The 22,384-nt window shown below is 36.0% G+C and overlaps 1 protein-coding gene and 1 non-coding gene across 4 annotated transcripts in view; one reads left to right on the top strand and one right to left on the bottom strand.

The window, feature by feature from the left end:
• LOC138711163 (uncharacterized) overlaps positions 1-22,384 on the top strand; it is a 1,508,851-nt gene that overhangs the window by 1,219,745 nt on the left and 266,722 nt on the right. The gene's annotated exons all lie outside the window — the stretch shown is intronic.
• On the bottom strand, positions 7,860-7,932 carry TRNAT-CGU (transfer RNA threonine (anticodon CGU)). Its single transcript has one exon. It is a non-coding gene; the product is annotated as a tRNA-Thr (tRNA).

Genomic DNA, 22,384 nt, shown 5'->3' with positions numbered 1-22,384 from the left:
GTATGTGTTTTGATCTGAAATTCAATCAAGTCGGCCGTGATTCGATAAAATTAGTTCTCAAAACTGAAAACAGATGGATTTTGGAAAATAGGAAAATTATGTAGGAAAATTGACATTTCACTGAAAACTACTACTTTTCCGAAAAACTATGGATGCCAGGCATGAAAATGAGGTGTCACTTATTAAAATCTGTTCAGCCGTTTTCCCGTAATTTCCATTACCAGTTCAAATTATATATATAGATATATAGAAGAAGATGTTTAAATAAAATTATGATTTCAGCAGATAATGAAAACGTATTTCTGTTATAATAACAAGAGAAAAGCGCAATACATGTAATTAACATTGTTAAACCTGTATTTCGCTTTTCTCAATTGACATTACTGAATAATATCGAATTTCTTTATTGCAATAATTAATATTCGTCTATTTCAACTTCACAATGTCTGAATAGGTAAATATTCATAAATATATAATTAATAATATTTAGTGAGCGAATTTTAGGGATATATTATTTACATTTTTATTTTATTCACGAAATAGTCCTAATAAATGTCACTCGGGGTCTGAGATTACTATAGATAATAATTTGTGAGGTCCCTGTATGTATTTCACTGATCCTGGTTCGAGTACTGTTTATCAGAGAGCCAGATGTACTCTCCTACAGTCGAATTTGTGTCTCCGGCATTGAAAGGCACGTTTCAGCTATTTGGCTAGTTTTGCAAGGTGGATGGAAATAACGAAACAGACAACTTAGCACAGCTAGCCGCCCGTAAACATGCTTACGTGGTAGCCTACAGATCAGGACGTATTCGCAATTCTGCCGCTAGAAAGGAATTTTGCGGGAGGTACCATCATTCTTGTGTTTATTTTGTAGGCAGATATTTAGTTATGCTTAATTAGGGTAGGAGCTGATTGGCTAGCCTTCAGTTGACGTCATTCACGGGTCTAATTGGAGGGCCGTGCACTGTACGTACCTGCAAGTGGCTTATCTTGTATTTTACAACGGTTGCGTGTCGGTCGGCATGGTGTACAAATTTTGTAGCTGTGTGCATTAATGATCAAATGTGTAGCGCTAAGCTCTCCTACTATCGGCCCGTCGTGCGTGGTACTCAAGTGCCATTCGGGTTAGCAGGTGCAAAGATTCGCACTTTTCTGATATGCATGCAATTTCAAAATATGTTAATATACAGGGTGTTTAAAATGTGTCGCATATTTTTACAGGAAATAGCATAGGTCGAAACTAGAAACAGATTTCCTATAAACATCTGTCGGGAAACAAATATCTGTTGAGATATAGGTCATACAGTATTGTGACCTATGATCGTCATTCGTTTAAAACAGGCCTGCACAAGGTTTGCGCTCTCCGAGCCGGCTCACAGCTCATGAGCGAAAATCCAGATATTAGCTGCGCTCTGTATAGGGTGGACTGGAAGAAGGGGTGATCTCGTACAGAATTTACAAAAAAAAAGTACTATTACGAGTGTTAATGAAATGAATTCCCGTTCATTGTTTGCAAAACTATCTTGGACTATTATTAATTAATTAAGAAATATATATTTTTACAGAAGTCATATAAATTCTATAGCTACTTAAATGTACAATATCATTTTGTTATATTTTTATTTATCAGTACATGAAAACGAGGTTTTATGCTGTTGGCAGCTGAAAGGAACAGTAGCCTACTGATCGTAATGAAACATCAGTTACAGATGTTCGATGTCTGCCTTTATTAAAGTTGTAGAAAACAGTTGCTCACAAATATAAATGTTGAGCCAAACATAGCAATCATTTTCACAGCCAGCCTGTGCAGTCGTGGATATTATTGCTAATGTTTAGTCTTGCAAAACTCAACCAGGCTAGTAGTATTATTCAAACGATCTTTAGCCCTTAGGTCACATTGAAGATCAATAAGTTCGAGCTGTAAATAGTTAAATGTTAAATGTTATGTTCCGTCTTTTAGATTCCTCCATACTGTACTGTAGCAGTAGGTAAGCAACGTGAAACAGTTACTGAGAATAGGCATACACACTGCACTCCACTAGATAACTGAGTGGTCGTTTCCCACTCCTCTACCTATTGCAAGTCTTTGTCACTCTGACGTATCTTCCTCTCCGTTTCGGCGAGCGGTAAACACAGCTCTCCCGCTCCGAAGGAGCGCGCGCGCTCGTTGAGCGCTGTTTGTGCAGGTATGTTTTAAAAACACAAAACAATGGTGCATGTTTTGAGAGTGCATAGCGTCCGTCATCAGAAGTAAACAGAGAATGTAATAGTAAACAAAGATCCAGGATACTACGGAATATATCATTTACTTGTGTTAGTAAATACGTACAGTATTTAGTGGTGTAGGCTGTATTTATATTTATGCACAACGGGGCACCATACCATTTTCTACACGTGTGACAATACCTAACCCGGAGGTTTAATGGGCGACGGATTGGTCGAGGAAGTCCAGTAGCATGGTCTCCCCGATCACCTGACCTAAATGCTTTGGATTTCTGGCTATGGGGACATTTAAAGACACTGTTATATGCCACACCCATCGAAAGCGTACAAATGTTACAGGAGCGTGTATCCAATGCATGTGAGCAAATTCGACAGCAAGCAGGTTTATTATTATTGTTATCCAAATATTGAAACCCTATTTTACCTTTGGTATATTAGGGTTGTAGTTTGTTACATGTGAAATACATTATGTAGTGATAATACACAATTTTAAATAATTAATAGTAGGTGTGAATCATAGTTACAATATAAATACATTAATTAAGAGACAGTAAACAATACTAAATACGTTATGCAATAATTACTTTCAGTTCAAACAAAATGAAATAAGATTAGAAATTATAATCGAAGGTGTAGAGAAATTGCAAGATTATTACATTAACTTGTGATTTTATACATAATTTTAGGCAATAGTAATTAGATAATGCACAGAATTGGCTTAGTTACAAATAAATCACCTATTATCTAGTTGGTTTGCGATAGTAAAAAAAAAATAAAAACAAAATTACTTATGGTTACAAACTATATACCTGTCATCAAATACTGAACAATAGTAAAATCTATAATACAAACATAGTTATTGTTGTTATTACTATTATTATGTCCCAGAGATAGACACCTTGTTTTACATAGTGCATTAGGATTTTATATCATCATTAATTTACATACAATTAATAGCTACAGTCTTGCGTGGATGTGGTGTATAAACTCTGTGAATTGTTTGTAACAACATTTTTTCTAAGAAAATGGTAAAGGGGTGCGCAGAAATTTAAATTGCAGTCCGAGATATGATATCTTAAAAAGTGTCTTTTCCTTTCGAACACTGGACAGTGAAAAATCAAATGTTCAACAGTCTGATTATCTTTGCATATGCACAGAGATTCTTCTGCACTTTCGATCCTAAATCTTTCAAAGTAGGGTTTACTCGCAAGAGTTTGTTATTCACTGAGAAGAGCTGAAGCATGTGTAACAATGCGTGTAACCACATAGAGCGCCTTCTGTAGTGTCTACCGTAGAAGTGAGTAAAGTCAATCGGTGGGTGTAAAATCGATCATTTGCGATTTTTACTGAAAATTATGTATTTTCTCAGTTACTTGTTACAATTTTGTTATGCTGACTTCATTGCCTTACATTGTAAATGTAAACGAGAGGGACAACAAAAAGCCTGCGAATGCCAACTATGGGAACACTATGTAATTACCGTTGAAGTGAAAATTATTTTCAACTTTTTCTCTTAAATGAAAACAAATTCTTACAAACTCTAAATTATAGTCAGCAGTGAAAGGAGACAGGAAGTATACGTAAGTACTTTTCGTTGAGATTGTATCCTGAAATAATAGTTTTGCAGTTCGTAAATGTTAGTATTGAAACTTATTATTTTAAGAAAACTTGTACCTTTGTAGAGTTAAGTCGATCATGCCATCGACCTACTCGAAACAGATAGGACCAGCAGGAAGAATAAATTGTTCACCGAAATACCTCCAACTAACACTTATAAACAGAAAAGTGTCATAGTATAGCTTATATTGATGGGATAGTGGGAAAAGAGGAAGACGAAATTATGGTGAGTTTCTTGCCTAAGAGAAGCACTGTCAAAGGAACATATTTTGTACACCCCTCTATACCTGGCTATGGGAATAACGTAGTTTCTAAAGTGACATGAGGAGGGGAAGATTTCAAATAACATCTGATATAAACCTAAGAAATGTTGAATTGCATTTTAGATTATAATTGTAGAGTAGTAACTTATTTCAATGTAAATTTTGAATTCTTAAATATTTATTTGTTAGTATGTGAAGTATTAAAATGTGTTTTTATGTTTTATAAGTTGGCAATCATAGTCACGATTGTACAGTGGAGACCTATAGGCCTAATTGTATCTAATAGTATGATCACAGTAACAAAAGATACACTATATAATGCTATAGGCATATATTGCAGATTGTTATTGTTTTTACACCCCTTATAACAAATAAAATATATGTAATACACTTAATTTGTTTTTTAAAAACATATATTTCTTGTGATTTTGTAAAATACCCACACACATCTCATCCTTTCTTATGTAAAAAGTAGATGTACTAGAGTAAATCAATAAGTTTCCGGACTGCCCTAAATTTAGGCAATACACAGGACAACGGAAACGGGAATAATGAAATCCACAAGACTATCTAAAATAATACATGCCTATAATCCTATAAGCGACATAGATTTCGGAAAACCAAAGAAGAGATGGAAAGAAGAAAGAAGAAAAGTGGAATAATCTCAAATATATTGAAAGTTCCCTATTTTTTTATTTTTTGTGCTGTCTTTATAGTTCTTACCCATCCCTTCTTTTTCCTTAGCATAAGACCCTAACCTTTTTATGCCTGTTGTTTCTTACAATTAGTATTGTGGGGCGCCAACTTGGGAATAAATCAATCAGCAAATACGAAGAACTCTTCACAATTACGTAGCCAGGAGCCACGTGTCTCGTGATTGGCTGGCTTGCACATGACCTCACTTCCGTGTCATCCCCCCTCTCCCCGCGGGACACTTGACTCCGCTGTTACAGCTCGAGGGGTCGAGTTCTTAATTAACCGCCAGATAATTGCATTACGAATAAGGCAAAATATAAGAAGAAGAAATTGTGTTTTTATTTGTGGAACTTATTAGCTACCCTTGTTTTTATTTTTAATTAGTGAAAGGTCACTATTTAGGTCAAGCAATTTGAGTGACGAAACCTGCATCTGCTTTTAATTTACAACCGTTATAAAAGAGTAGCATTGCCGTTGCAATTAGTTGGCGAGCTGAATGGTGCATGGGCCTACGCGAGGTGGATTGATTAATCTTTCTCATCTACTTGCGTCTGGTCAGAGGCCGAGGCCAACGGCAGCTGTCGAGGTGCGCTAATTAAAGTGAAGAACATTGCACAAAATGGACTCCTCAGTTTAGTTTTATTGGCAGATGAAGTAAAACGAACACTTCATTTCGGCGACTCTTTCACTATTACAGCCCGATGCATGGAGCATATTCACTTGTGCCTGCCGTCGGGATTTTTTTTATTGTATAATGCCTTTCCGTCAAATATATCATACCTGCAATTTTAAGAGATGTTGCTGCAGAGACATTCATGATCTTACGAGGAGATATCCTGTAGAATAGCATCCGAGATCTTATGATACATAATATGGGCCTACTATGACTGCTCTCACACGTAGGCCGCTTGGCTTGGCCCCTTGTGATGAAGGATGAGTGGAACGGAGAAAAATTCTCTCCGGCACCGGGATTTGAGCCCGGGTTTTCAGCTCTACGTGTTGACGCTCTATCCACTAAGCCACACCGGATTCCCATCCCGATGTCGGATTGAATCCTCCCGATGTTCCATCTCTTGAGTTCCCTCTCGTGGCCTACCCTCATGCACTGCGTCATAGATGTATGACAGTGGCACAATGTCCACACACATGTGCTGAGGTGCACTCGTGGCCGGGATCCGACGGAATAAGCGCCGTCTTAAATCACTAAGTGATTATTTTTCGCATATCATATATTATTATGATGTACCGGTGCCGGAGAGAATTTTTCTCTGTTCCACTCATCCTTCATCATATGATGACGCAGAATTTCTGCACGGAAATATCATATGTACTTCGGTACACAATTACAGTCAAAATTCTTGGTTAAAAAGGATAAAAATTCTTGAGTGAAAACGAAAATTTCTTGAGTAAACCTGAAATTTTCACCCTGTTTTATTAAATTATTATGTTGCTTAAGATAATTGGTAATTATAAACATATATTCAAAGTTTTACGTTGACAACAATTCTAAGATAATAATCCGTGGCGCTACAGCCCGTGAAGGACCTAGACCGACCAGCCGGCTGCTGGCCTCACGCCCACATGCCGAAGCAGAGGTGGACAATTATCAAACCAGAATGGAGGTATCGTGTGGTTAGCACTATGATCCCCCCAGCCGTTATAGCTGGCATTCGCAACCGGATTTCGCTGCCTATCGTAGCTCCCCAAGTGCATCACGATGCTGGGTGGGCACCGGTCCCATACATTGGCCGAAATTTCATGAGAAAATTTCTTCTCCCATTAGGATTCGAACCAACGCGCATTACGTAACGCGAGTCCTAGGCAGGATGCCTTAGACCACGACGCCACGGCGCGGGGCACAATTCTAAGATACTTAACAATATTTAACATTCAAAGTTAAAGTTGTACGCAGACAACAGTTCTAAGTTTGTCATTGCAAGGTTTGGTCTTCCATTTGTTAGCACACACGAGAACTGTGGAAAAAAAAGTACACAGTCAAGATTAGAAACTGGAACCCATATAGCTTGGAGTGCTTCGTCCACAAAATCACTGTGATCTTCTCGTAACGACAGGAAAACTTCTCGCACTGAAAGTCCAGGACTATTTTTAACTATGTGCGTTTTTCAAACAGAACTTCTAAAATTTCCAAATTTAGAAAATGTATTGCTGAAAAATTGCGTCTTTTCTCGAATAACGACAGAAAATATGCTAAATTCGCGAGTCATATGATTTCTTGCAATTTTTCGCGTGTGTTTCGCGAGTTGAAACGTCTAATTACATGATATTTTTATGTGAACCATGTTTTAAACTATGTTTTTTTTTTAGGCTTTTCGCGATTTCGCGAGTCACGAATTTTGACTGTCTCTAATAATAATATATTGGCCCCTTGTGCTACGGGCCGCTCTTACAGTCCGCGTCATCGTATTTGGCGTGTGAAATAAGTAATGGGAACGTTAAGTACCAGTGTTTTACATTTACCGCATCTGACAACTGTGTTTGGCATATGGCTGATGTGACGTGTATAGGAAGTGGTACCATTCTCAGCTGCATTATCAACATTCTCACAAACAGGGCACTATAATATATCCAGGATACACGCCAAAAACGGTGGCGCCAGCTATAACTCCACTGCAGCCTTTAGGTTCTTTCTACCTTTCCACGTAGACATCACCTCGGTCCCTCACTCTAGAGTCCGACTGGGTACCAAGACCACAGGGGGGAGAGCCCATGACTCTTAGGACTATCGCCAGCAGTAACTAATGGACACTTATTACCGGGTTCAACTTCGTTGGTGGCCCCAGCCGACTCTATATCAGTCGCAAGCGCGAAATCTGGGAAAGAAACAGAGATGACGATGAAATAGGGGAAGTGTAGATGAAGTGGAATTTTAGAGGAAATGGGAGTACCCCGAGAAAACCCTCTGAAACGTATGTTTTATCCACCACAGACAAGAAAAAAATACAAACAATTGATTATATTATAGATTTTTTTTTATTAATTTGTCCTACAGAATAATATCTGTAATATTGACAATTAATATTTGAGGAGAAAAATTCGCTCCGGCGCCGGGGATCGAACCCGGGTCCTTGGTTGTACGTACCAAGCACTCTAACCACTGAGCTACGCCGAATTCAATCCACTGCGCCGGAGCGAATATTTTTCTCCTCATATATTAATTGTCAATATTACAGATATTATTCTGTAGGACAAATTAATAAAAAAAATCTATAATATTCTCATAGCTGCAGTGCATATGTATGTACAGATTACTATTCTCTAACTAGGAGCTCAACCGTGAAAGGAACGTACTTACTATTGCGTCTTCTATTGGAGCGAAGTAGATAGATAATATTATCGTTATAACGTCAGTTTAAAAACCATGCGGTCTCCTGCATTTGTTATTTCCTGTATGGGGGGATTAAAAGACCAGGAGATTAACAGTGATCTAATTTTGTAACTAGGGTAGTATAAATATGTATCTATCAATGTTATTGTTTGTGCTGTGAGAGCTAGCCAACAGAGATATGAGTACCCACGTGTGTGACCTTATGACATCTTATGACATCAACATTCATTCACAGCATTACCCCTCTTTGTCTCATTCCGCAAAGACTTTCTCGTGGTTGGAGTACAGTACTGTACACTTAACTGCGGAATCCCGGCCAAACAAGTCACTCAACTGAGTGCGCTCAGTGACAGTTGACATTGGACATATACGTCAACATATATGCCTAACTTGGAGTCAGGTCACAAAGGGAAACATTGAAGGAGGAGGGTTCGGTCCGGTACTGTGGATTGAAATCGGCGTAGCTCAGTGGTCAGAGCGCTTGGTACGTAGAACCAGGGACCCGGGTTCGATGCCCGGAGCCGGAGCGAATTTTTCTCCTCAAATATTAATAAACGATTGATTGTTTATGTATGCGTCTCTTTCATTTAGAGTGGATTTAAACCATATTTTCGAAAATGCCTCCCTGAATCTCAAGGCAACGGTTCGCACGTGTGTGAACCGCGCGTGTAGCATTTCGCAGCTTCACACGTTTGTTCCTCATTGTTGCCGTGGCTTCCAGAATGCGTTGAAGCAACTCTTCGCGTGTTTGTACCTTAACCTAAGGTAAAAGCTTAATAAATAGGGACTATTAACAACGTGCACGTAGTTATGGCAGCAAACATGCCTAGCGCTCCATTCACTATGACGCGTTTCGAAAATGTGTTGTAACTCAGTAATTGTGATCCTTTAATTTATTCACATTTTTTGTTCCAAATAACCTCAGGAATCACCTTCATAAACCGGGGGAGAACTTTGTGAATCACCCTGTAGAGTTTATGCCAGTGTCCTAATGTTAATGTAGTTCACGTACTTAATATTGCGTTATCTTTATGTTGTTTCATAGACTTTTTGCTCTTGGATCCCTAGCGCTTTATGTAATTAGAACAATTAAAAATTTTTGTGTGTTTAAAGGAAAAAAAAAAAAAAAAAAAAAAAAAAGAGAATAAAAATTAAATTTATACATCATGTATAGATGTTTTGTAAGTTATTTCCTGCCCTTTCCTCTTCATATTTTAATGTGCTTTTATTTTATAATTTTTAATTACTTCCTTGTTCATTCTTTACTTTTAGTCGCTTTATACTAGATTCACTCATTAAACAAAACACGTACTAACGAAGAAAAATCGTTTTAGATATTTTCAGGGAATTATACTGTACATTTCCACCATTATGAACACTTTTTAAATTGGAGGTGTTTGAAGTTTCATATTTTAATAGAAAGTGCTACAAATTCAACCTCAAGAGAAAAAAAAATGTTTTTTATAGTCTCTTCTCTATTCTTTAAATTTAATACGCGGACTTCTGAGATACCCTGTATAAATCTGTTCATTATGGTAATGAAATTACAAATCAAGTGACGTATCTTACTTTGTGCTATTATAAAATACTTTTATATGTATCGCAAATAAATTATGAACGGTAACATCATTCAATAGCAACATGGTAATATAATTGAATTTTGGAAAACTTTTGAAATATGCAATGCGAAAGCCTGTATCAACTTCATGACTGATAATTTCTTAGTTCGGAATATGTATAATAAGACTTTCATGTGTTAAATTCTCTATAAAGACTAACAGTCATCATATAAATACCAAAATTGCACTAAAACTAGTCTTTCCTTTGTTAATCAACAGTTAAAAACATTGTATGTATGTATGTATTTACACTGCAAGTGGGCAAGCACCCGGTGGCAGTGGTATGTACAATATTAACAATACACAATAAAATGATAAGCAATACAAATAAAATTTACAATACACAATACAATTTACAACACATATACAATTTACAACACATATACAATTTTATACACAATACAATAAGAATACACAATACAATTTAACACAATAATAATAAAACATAAAATAAAATACCTAACTTTAAAATACAACCTACATAATTATGTATAGGCCCTACATTAGTTTCAATAGTCTTTCACTTTACTCTCATCTCATTCCCTGTAGTGGCACTATGACCCATTTCACTGACACTCTATAACACATTCACTGACACTATAGAACACATTCCATTGACGCTATAAATTATCACTGATCGGAACTGTTCACTGCACTGTAAAACCATAACTTCACTGATACAACAGTTCAAATAAGTCAAATAATTACATCCTTATGCATACTTATAAACAGAACTACATTTAAACTAAACATTTCTAGTCTAAGGCCCTCTTACACGCTAGTTTTAAATAATTTACAATTCAAACCAAGGAAGTAAACTCGTCAGGCTAGATAAATACATGTCACCTTAAAAAATTAAATGTTGAATGTCACCTTAATTTTAATTTTCACTTTATACACAACTCTTTAAATTATTCTTGAATCTCCTTAAGGAAGGACAGCCCTCAAAGACCGCTGCAGGTAGGTCATTCCAATCATTTATAGTTCTATTTAAAAATGAGAATTTACCTACATCCGTTTTCTGTTTCCTACATTTGATTTTAAAATCATGATCGTTCCTACCATAGTACGTTGACTTTTCTAACCGAGCCGTTATGTCTACCCATGCTTTCTGACCTAGATGACTTTGATGTTATTCTAGTTTTCCTACATCTGTTTTCCAAAGTTTCCCATTTAAGTTCTTTTATCGTAGTTTCTCAATAACAGTGAACAACAAGAATTTTGCTCCGACTTAAAACAATGTGTCCCTAATGGTTTAGTGTGCGCTGAATCCGAAAATGCATCTCCTTTCTTCGTATCACGCAAGGTTTTTAAGATATAATTACTATGATTTCACTTCTCGATAAGCACTTTTCCAGGAAACATCTGGCGCGGTTTCTTATGGTTGTTGACATGTTGTTTTGTACTTCTAATAAATAAACGGATATTGGTACCAGCGAATAGGGATTATAAAGAATGGACACTGAGCGAATTTTCCTGTGTTTTGTTTCTCTGTGAGCCAGCATTTAGTTCTACTTTTAAGCGCTAGAGGTTAGTGTAATCGAGCATAAGCTAATAATTGAGAATAGAGTTGAGACACAGGATCCAAACATCGCCTACCTTATTGCATAATGCAGTAACGCTTTGCTTCAAATAAATTCAAGTTAACAGCTTTTCCTTATTTCTCAATGACGAACTAGTTGTAATAATAACTTTTTTATATTTCAGATATAATAAATTATATTATAAAATAATATAATACATTATAAAATTATGTATCAAATTCGTTTAATATTTGTATATAATATAATATAAGTATATGGTTTTACTTCTCATAAGAGTTTTGTTTTTCCACTTTCAGTGCTATCAAATCATTACATATTTTAATTGTTGTTGAGGTCAACGTCTCAACTCTCATTATAAAGGTATTCTAGAGTCTAGACATTACAGTTAATGACGGATTTATTATTTTATGGATCCAATTTATTTTATTTGAGTACATAATGTACCTAGATGTATTAATTGTATGTGTTATATTTCCGCTGTGTCGACTGCTACTGGCGTGATGTCAGCGCCAACTCCTGGGAGAAAGCAAAATCTCACGCTCTAGCTGGCTTGAAGGTCATTGAAATCAGTCCGGCTACATCAAAGGTACCGACGCGAAGTGTCCATTCTTTATAATCCCTATTTGCTGTTGGTACCTTCTATTCAGTAAATTTCATACCATAACAGTTCAAAGTGAGGTCTACGCAATGAACAAACAAGGGTGTGGTTTTCAGTATTTAAAAGAAAAGTTTAGCAATTTTAGTGAAGGCAAATTAAAAGAGAGCATTTTTCATCGGTCCACAAATTCGCAAAGTCTCGGCTGACTCTTTGTTTGAGGAACAACTTTCGTTACAGAAAAAATGGCATAGCGCGCTTTCAAAGATGTTTGCTCAAATTTCCTTGAAAATTCTAGAGCATCGAATTTGTGGAAACCATGTTAAGTGCATGTGAGAAAATGGGGCGTAATATGTCTCTCAAAAATACACTTTTTACATTTTCATTTTGATTTCTTTCCTCCTAATCTTGGAGCGGTAAACGACCAGCATGGTGAAAGACTTCATCAAGAAATATCTGATATGGAAAGGCGATATAAAGGAAGATCATCATCCAGCATGCTTGCAGACCATTGTTGGTTCCTTGTAAAAGACAGTCCCTGATCTAGTTACAAACTGAAGTCATCCAGAAAATCTTTATAAATGATAAGTTCTAATTCCGAAATTTTTCTCATTCTACATATGAAATAATTTTATTTTTGTTGTGTTTTAAACTATGTAACGTCATTTTTGTATCCAGTACACATTTTTCAACTATTATGAGGTATTTTGAATCCCTAGTCTGCTGTATTTTTATCAGTAGCAGTGAAAAATAAAAAACAAAAGTTTTTCCATAAAAAATTCAATTCACTTTCCCCGGAAAATAGTACGTGATGGGGCAATTTGATTTTAAATTCAGATTTAGGACACACATATTAGTAATATTCACCTATTTTTATTTAGGAGCAAGATAAAAAGTAAAAATTTGTTGTTCAGTGTAATTTAAGACCAGGGCAGCATCTTATAACAATTATAAGGTATCTCTAAACCTTTAGGCAACGCTGTATATATATATATTTAACGGTACAATAAATACAAGTGCAGTTCGGAAATATATTCATTGTACCTTATATATCCTTTAAAAATTCTTATGTGTAGTGAAATGTTTGACGAAACGCCACCATTTCAGACATTAATATAGGAGAACATACGCATATTCACTTCGCCGGTTATCGAAGCTCGTTCCGCTACTCTTGCAATTAGAAACGCTGCTGCCTGACTCATAGTGGTGGGCGAACACAGTCCCTCATACCGACCTCATAGCGTAGCGGGAATACTTGTTAGTTTTGTGCCTTTGATAACTTGTAAGACGATTTGATCGGTTGTGGATTTTAGTAACTTTTTATATCTGTAATCTATGTTTGAATGTATATTTTACATCCCTTTCGCATATTGGACGGGGACGCTGGCACCAAGCCGGGTAGAGTTTGACCCGAGGCCGGTTATACATATTACATAAATAAACAGAGATTAAATGGTTATTTACAATTCAGAATTCATAAATTTTTAAACCTCTCCCCTCCCTTCAAAATTCAGGTAAAGGATGAGGAGTTTCTCGCTGATCACACATCCATCAAGTTCTGAGTCGGTTCTGCTCCATTAGTTTCTAAATTGTGGTTCTCTTTTCAGGACGTTCGTGATTCTGGGAACAAACATGCACAGCATTTGTATTGGGTTGGGAGTCCATGTGTTTTGACAGAGCTTTCGAAATATTATATAAAGTTATTCTACCAGCAGTAGCAATTCACAATGAGTAATAGTTTTTCAGTAATCTGATTGAGGTCTAAGTATTCAACTTATAGGATGAATATGCGATATTGGCCAATAACGTTTCAGAACCGCCTTAAAATCAACCAATTACAGTTGAGTTTCTTGATAAGACGCTTTGTAATGAAGCGTCCTATCTGATAAGATACAATACTTCAATATCAATCACAGGAAATCAAGAAATGCCAACAAAATTAAACTTTGAAAATTGCGTTTTCAACAACTGTAGCTTCAAGTGATAAATAAATGTCTGTAAAATCCTATTGTGTTTATATTCTCTTAATGTAACATTTCAGCTTATCTTACTTTTGAGGTTAAGTATTGTTGTTTCTTATTTCCGCTTTAAGTAGTTGGCAATAGTATTTAGTATGCCGTGATAGATAGCAATTTGGTTTTGAACTTCATTGCAAGGAGATATAATAATGACTTATTGATGTGTATAATAATAATGATAATTTGCGTAAGTAATTCGGTTTTGCAAGTTATTTAATTTTATTCGTTGAATAATCGTATTAAATTGCAGTCTTGCAATTAAGTACTACAGATAATTATTTTGAGATCGCCAGTTGAGAAGTAATATTACAAAAGTCAGTGGTTAAAAAAATGTACAGTGGTTAAATCACCTAAGAACATGATTGACACGAGTCAAATTAACCTAGATACTTCCACCTCGAATAACTTGATCTATTATACCGGGTGATTCAGTAAACGAATAGAAAAATGAAACAGGAAATAGACGATGCTGTACTGAACATTGTGAGATAGACAACTTGGTGTCTGTGAAGTCACAGTAAGGCAACCAAGTCAGTTTCGCTGTAAATATCTGAGTCGATATTGTGTGCTCCAAGACGATCTCATTTGCCATATCTCCTACCTGCAGACGTGAAGGTCACATTTGCTCAAGTAGTGGGTTGTTGCAAAAGTTCGTAGTTTTTTTCGCTGTGACAAAAAAGTTTTTATTTGAGATGAATATAAGATATAAATTTATCAATAATAATGTTCTCCTACTTTATCTACGACTCTTTGTTAATGCTGGGGTAGTTTTTTGATCCCGTGTTTGAAGAAATCTACTGGATTAGAGTTACAGAAGTTGTCAAGCCAAATTTATAAAGCATCTTCGTTATCAAAGCAATTCCCTTGAAGATTGTTGGACAGAGAACGGAAAAGGTGGGGATCTGAGGGCGCAAGATCGGGAGAATATGAGGATGTGGAATCGCAATTTTTTTATATTATCATTTCATTCACAGTGTTCTGCCCGAGGGCAGGTATTTCACTGCAAACCCAGCATTCTCCAGTCTTTCCTATTTTCTGCCTTTCTCTTTGTCTCCTCATATGATCCACATATCTTAATGTCGTCTATCATCTGATATCTTCTTCTGTCCCGAACTTTTCTCCCGTTCACCATTCCTTCCAGTGCATCCTTCAATAGGCAGTTTCTTCTCAACCAGTGACCCAACCAATTCCAGTTTCAGCATCACTCTTTCTTCACTCACTCTTTTTTATTATGTCTCTCCACTTCACACGCTCCATTCTTCTCTATATATATATGTTTTTATAAATATGTTTAAAATGGGCATTATTTATTATTATTTGAGAGGTTCGGGCGTAAAACATGGTAACTGAATTTTGGTAAAAAATGAGATATGTAGCGTATAATATGGGATCTTATATTCTGCGTCTAATGCAGTAGTTAGTTTTCCAACATCTCAACAGATGGCAGAAGTGTACAGATGTTACTTTCCTAGTAACTATACAAAATGTTGCATTTACATGTTTACCTACCTAATAACTCCAAAACATTAAAACTCCACTTACCATGCTTTACTCCCGAACCCTTCATTTCCTTTTTAATTAATACTAGTATTGAAAACTTTTCGAAATATTTTCCCTGAGAGAATACTGATTAATTTTGTTTATATGATAAATAAATGAGTATTCTGTCCATACCTTAACTTCCCACTGTGTAGAGTTTGCAGTTACCCTTGTGGCGATACGAATGTGTGGGTTTTATATCGCTTATCAGGTGAATTGTTCACATACATTTTATTGCACTTTTCTGTGGCTTGTGCTTATAATGTTTTTGATCAAGTGTTTTATGACCTACGTTTATACAGCGCATGCTTGTCGCACCGCAGATAATTCTACAGAGCTGCAGACTTCTCATATTGTTGTAAGTTCTCCATGGCTTAGCAATTAATAGCCAAAAGAACCTGCAGTATAACTAATGCTAAGTGGGATGTTAGAATTTGCATTCCCCTTCCACGTTGGAAAGACGTGTTGAAATCCAATAAGAGTTAGTTTACATTCCGTTATATGAAAAAAAAGACAAAGCATTCTGGTAATATAAGATACATTATTTTAAGATTTTCACGAAATTATGCGTTTTCAGCATCTGCGGCAAACAAAAAAATTCCAGGCTTTCAAACCAATTAAACCACTTAAAAATCTTAACGAAAAGGTCAATGTTTTTAAATCAAATGGTTTTGGGCGTAAGGTATTTTTCGTACATTTTCTATGTCTAGGAGTCAAATTGACGTACTTAATTTTTTCCCAAAATCTTTTATTTATTTGAAACGGAACAACACACTGTCCTACTCAGAACTAACGATTTTCTTAGTAATTCTAATAATTTCAGTCTTACCCATTCCAATTCATTCTAACCAATTTCAACCTATTTCCTTCCACCCATCCTAATCCATTCCAATCCGTCCCATTACTGTACACTCTAATTCATTCTTATTACATTATATCCTAATCCATTCCCATGTGTTCCTTTACATTTTATTCCACCCGAATCCATTCCAATGTTTCCCATTACATACTATTAAGTTATAATCCATTGCAGTCCGTCCCATTACTGTCTACGCTAATTCATTCTTATTACATTATCCATTCCCATGTGTCCTTTTACATTCTGTTCTTCCCGAAACCATTTCAATGTGTCCCATTACATAATTTACTATTAACTTACAATCCATTCAGTCCGTCCAATTACTGTCTACGCTAATTCATTCTTATTAATCTAATTCTAATCCATTTCCATGTGTGGCTTTACATTCTGTTCTGCCCAAAACCATTCCAGTACGTCGCATTACATACTATTAACTTACAATCCATTCCAGTCCGTCCCATTACTGTCTCCCTAATTCATTCTTATTACATTATATTCTAATCCATTTCCATATGTGGCTTTACATTTTATTCTACCCGAATCTATTCCAATGTTTCCCATTACATACTATTAAATTATAATCCATTCCAGTCCGCCCCATTACTGTCTACCCTAATTCATTCTTATTACATTATATTCTAATCCATTTCCATATGTGGCTTTACATTTTATTCTACCCGAATCCATTCCAATGTTTCCCATTATATAGTATTAAGTTATAATCCATTCCAGTCCGTCTCATTACTGTCTACCCTAATCCATTCTTATTACATTATATCCTAATCCATTCTCATGTGTACCTTTACATTTTATTCTACCCGAATCCATTCCAATGTTTCCCATTACATAGTATTAAGTTATAATCCATTCCAGTCCGTCCCATTACTGTCTACCCTAATTCATTCTTATTTGTATATCCTAATCTATTCCCATGTGTACCTTTACATTTTATTGTACCCGAATCCATTTCAATGTTTCCCATTACATAGTATTAAGTTATAATCTATTCCAGTCCGTCCCTTTACTGTCTACCCCAATTCATTCTTATTACATAAATATCCTAATCTATTTCCATGTGTCCCTTTACATTTTATTCTACCCGAATCCATTAAATGTGTCCCATTACATACTGTTAAGTTATAATCCATTCCAGTCCGTTCCATTACTGTCCACCCTAATTCATTCTTATTACATTATATCCTAATCCATTCCAATTCTCTTTATTTTATCCTAATGCGCCCCAATCTACTCCATTCTTACCTAGTGAAATCCATTCTATCCTAACCCATTGCAGCCGATCCCGTTCCATTCTACTCTAATTCATTTCAGTCTGTCCCGTTATAATTCTTTCGTAATCCATTGTTATTTCTCTCATTCCATGAAATTTCACAACTAAATCAAGCACCTAAAAATCTCACTAATAAAGCCTACGTTTTTAAATGTATTGGTTTTGAACATAAAGTTTTGTGTGTGTGTGTGTGTGTGTGTGTGTGTGTGTGTGTGTGTGCGCGTGCGTGTGTGTGTGTGTCGATTTCTGCTAAACTATTGAACGACTTTAGTTCATATTCTGTATTTATTTTTAGTTTACCTGCATATATGCGAACGAATTGTAATAATTAGGCTAACTTTCCAAAGAAATTAATATTTATTTCTAGCAAAAAACACAATAGCGATCTCGTAGAAATCAGATTGAAGCATTTTCTTCATGATTTTTTTTCTATTATTTCGAATAGTTCGTTGAATTTAAAGAATATTAAGAAGATGGAGGAGAATGTGTAATGTGTAGGATTAAATGAAGGGTTCAGAGCCATAGCGGGCCAGGCGCCATTCATTTAAAACGGAGAAAGCAAGGGTTAAAGTAAATATATTTCAATGAAGATTAACATATGATTTAGTTTTAATGTACATACTTTATCTTACTTGCTGTATGTTTCGTTAAATTGTGATAATTACTTAATCTTAACCCTTGTTTCTTTGCGGATGACGTGAATATGCTAGGAGAAAGTCCACAAACGATTAGGGAAAACGCGGAAATTCTAGTTGAAGCAAGTAAAGCGATAGGTTTGGAAGTAAATCCCGAAAAGACTAAGTATATGATTATGTCTCGTGACCAGAATATTGTACGAAATAGAAATATAAAAATTGGAAATTTATCTTTCGAAGAGGTGGAAAAATTCAAATATCTTGGAGCAACAGTAACAAATATAAATGATACTCGGGAGGAAATTAAACGCAGAATAAATATGAGAAATGCGTGTTATTATTCGGATGAGAAGCTTTTGTCATCTAGTCTTCTGTCAAAAAATCTGAAAGTTAGAATGTATAAAACAGTTATATTACCGGTTGTTCTGTATGGTTGTGAAACTTGGACTCTCACTTTGAGAGAGGAACAGAGATTAAGGGTGTTTGAGAATAAGGTTCTTAGGAAAATATTTGAGGCTAAGAGGGATGAAGTTACAGGAGAATGGAGAAAGTTACACAACGCAGAGCTGCACGCATTGTATTCTTCACCTGACATAATTAGGAACATAAAATCCAGACGTTTGAGATGGGCAGGACATGTAGCACGTATGGGCGAATCCAGAAATGCATATAGAGTGTTAGTTGGGAGGCCGGAGGGAAAAAGACCTTTGGGGAGGCCGAGACGTTGGTGGGAAGATAATAGTAAAATGGATTTGAGGGAGGTGGGATATGATGATAGAGACTGGATTAATCTTGCACAGGATAGGGACCAATGGCGGGCTTATGTGAGGGCGGCAATGAACCTACGGGTTCCTTAAAAGCCAGTAAGGAAGTAAGTAAGTAACCCTTGTTTTCTCTGTTTTTAATAAATGGCGTTTGGCCCACTATGGCTCTGAACTCTTCAAATTCTTTTGAAAATTTATTTGCCCTACTGATAAAAAAATGGTCAACTTAACACTCATAGTGCTTTCTTTATGGTGCTTAACTGCCAAGAAAAGCCAGCGCACGTCACTTGGTGGCATCTCTGCGCGGGCCGGTAATCGGCAGGGCCGTTGTGGAGTCAATCAACTGCAGCTCACTTGAGGAGGTGCAGCTGCACTGACCCGCCAGCGATGATGTCACTTCCTCCATGCGGGATGGAATTGAAAATCCATACTCGGATAACGGGAACCGCACTAAACCCACTGCTCGACGACCCTGGTTCGAATCCCGGAAGACTTATTAATGGCTGCCATTGACCTTCGTTTATTATGCGTGTTTCACTCAGACCCGGTTCGATGCCGACCTGCAAAGACATTGTGCACTTAGCTGAACATTTAAATCGTTCCTGTCTGTTGTATCGTTTGCCGTTGCAAATCCAGGGGAACTGTGTATGATTCCGAGCAGGAAATAAGAGATTTCTTTTCCTTCTACAAGGGCTCGATGTGTGATCTTCTTTATGCTGGTGCTGTGTTATCTCAAGCAATGACATAGCGTCATTTAATAATAATAATAATCATCATCATATCCCTCACGTATTAGACCCTACAGGATCTGTTACGGTTTCATGCCAGCGCTTTCGTGGTCTTCCCAATTTCCTCTTTCCTCTTGGTACATAAGTAAGAATCTGTTTAGGCCATCTAGTGCGATCCATCCTTTCGACATGTTTTTTCCACTGAAGTCAATATTGTTGAACAAAATTAACTATAGGATCCATTTTGAGTTCCTGCAATATGTCCACATTTTTACGGTGTTCCAGCAAAGAGCATCCCGCTGTTCGTCTCATGAACCTCATTTCAGCTGTCGTCAGCCTTTGCTCATGAGCTTTTCTGATTGTCCATGCCTCGCTACCGTAAGTGAGGACCGGTCGAGCTAGTGTTTTATATACCTTTAGCCTTGTATGTTTCTGAACATGGGAGGATTTGAAGACGGCATTAATGACGCCAGTGATTTTTATAAATTTAGATATTTTGTTTGACATATCTTCATCAGTGATGTAAGAGAGGTTATAACCTAAATAGTTAAATGAATTAACACGTTCAATTAAAGTATTATTTATCATGATCTTACTTGGAATTGGGTTCTCTCCCGAAAATGCCATGACTTTTGTTTTCTCTTTTGAGATTTCCATATTGAAATCAGAGGCGATTATTTGCAAATTATAAATGGCTCTTTGTGAAGCATCCTCTGTTTTAGCGATAATAACCTGATCGTCGGCAAACATTAGTGTATCGAGAACTGTGTTTCGATTAATTTGAATTCCAGCATGATGACTTTGCCTCCAAATGTATAAAATATGGTTCATATATATAATAAACAACAGAGGGGATAGACCGCACCCTTGTCTAACACCTTGGTTGATGGAAGTCCAGCTAGTAGTTCCGCGTTCAGTTCTTATGGCAATTTCATTTTGTTGATATAAATTATAAATGGAGAGAATGATTTGGTTTGGCACATTATCATAGCGTAAAATCTCTAAAAGTTTATTTTTATCAACTCTATCAAAAGCTTTTATGAAATCAATAAAAGCTAAGTGGGTTGGAATATTAAATTTTCTGTGCTTTTCAATTAAAATCTTCAATAGCTGTCACAACATGATCTTCCTTTTCGGAATCCATTCTGTTCTTCAGTGATTTTGTCTTCGTAAAGATGTGATAGTTTATTTTTAATTATGGCTGTATAGATCTTATATCCAGAATTGGGAAGACTTATACCCCTGTAATTTTCACACAGTTTTTTGTTTCCTTTCTTATAAATGGGTACTACAATGGCTTTTTGCCAACTTTCTGAGGGGGTTTAATCCTGCCCATATATTGTTTAAGAAATATAATAATCGATAGGTAAATTCTTCTCCAGCGTATTTAAAAACCTCGAAATTTAAATTATCTTCGCCTGGGGCTTTCCCGTTTTTTAAACGTTTATATACTTCAATGAGTTCATCATAAGTAATAATATCTGTTGTGTTGTTGTTGGAATTCTTTAATGTAAGAGAGATGTTTTTGTGAAACCATATATTTTTAAAGTAAGCAAGTAGAGATTCGTTAGGAATAGGGTTTATAACAACATTTTCTTTTATCTCCGAATTTATTTTCTTTAAAATTTTGAAAGTTTTGGGTCTTGGTAATATCAAATCTCTTTCTAATCTTGAGACGAAATCACTCCATTTCTCTCGGTGTCGCTTTCTTGTTTCCCGTTTTTAATAATAATAACAATAATAATAAATTGATTTCCTTATATTTTCAATACTTCATGCTCACTATGCTCTGGAGTATTGAAAGCAATGGATACTTTTTCGATACTTTTCAGATTTTAAAGGTTCTCTTTTCCTTTGCTTTGTTTCTGTTTCATCGATGGATTAGACTTCCACCAGCTACATCAAAGTTTAGTCCACACCTGTGGAGTAACGGCTATGACGTCTGGCCGCGAAACCAGGTGGCCCGGGTTCGATTCCCGGTCGGGGCAAGTTATCTGGTTGGGGGTTTTTCCGGGGTTTTCCCTCAACCCAATATGAGCAAATGCTGGGTAACTTTCGGTGCTGGACCCCGGACTAATTTCACCGGCAATATCGCCTTCATCTCATTCAGACGCTAAATAACCTAGGATGTTGATAAAGCGTCGTAAAATAGCGTATAAAAATAAAAAAAATATATCAAAGTTTAAAGTCTATGCTCATAATATGTTATATGCATTTCTCCACGTTTTACAGAAATGTGTTCCTTTTCCACCATTGTTTATAATAATGATAATTATAGGGTTATTATTGATGCTAGGGTTTATGATAATGACGGCGACGACGACGACGATGATGGTGATGATAGGAAGTTGGTTGTTAATGCTTTTAATAATAATAATAATAATAATAATAATAATAATAATAATAATAATAATAGAGTTTGTGATGATAATGATGGTAGAAAAATAGTTATTGTTGACTGTAATGTTGATAGAATGTTGTTGATGCTTGTGTTGTCAGAAGAGTTGTTGATTGTAATGGTAATAGAACGGTTTTTGATGATGATAGGAGGGTTGTTCTGATTGTAATGATGACAGAAGTGTTCTTGATGACAGGAGAGTTGTTGATCGTAATTATGAATGTTTTTTTATGCTGATGATAGAGTAAT

The sequence above is a fragment of the Periplaneta americana genome, chromosome 12 (genome assembly GCF_040183065.1).
Source record: "Periplaneta americana isolate PAMFEO1 chromosome 12, P.americana_PAMFEO1_priV1, whole genome shotgun sequence".
NCBI lineage: Eukaryota > Metazoa > Arthropoda > Insecta > Blattodea > Blattidae > Periplaneta > Periplaneta americana.
This window is presented reverse-complemented; position numbering and strand designations above follow the sequence as displayed.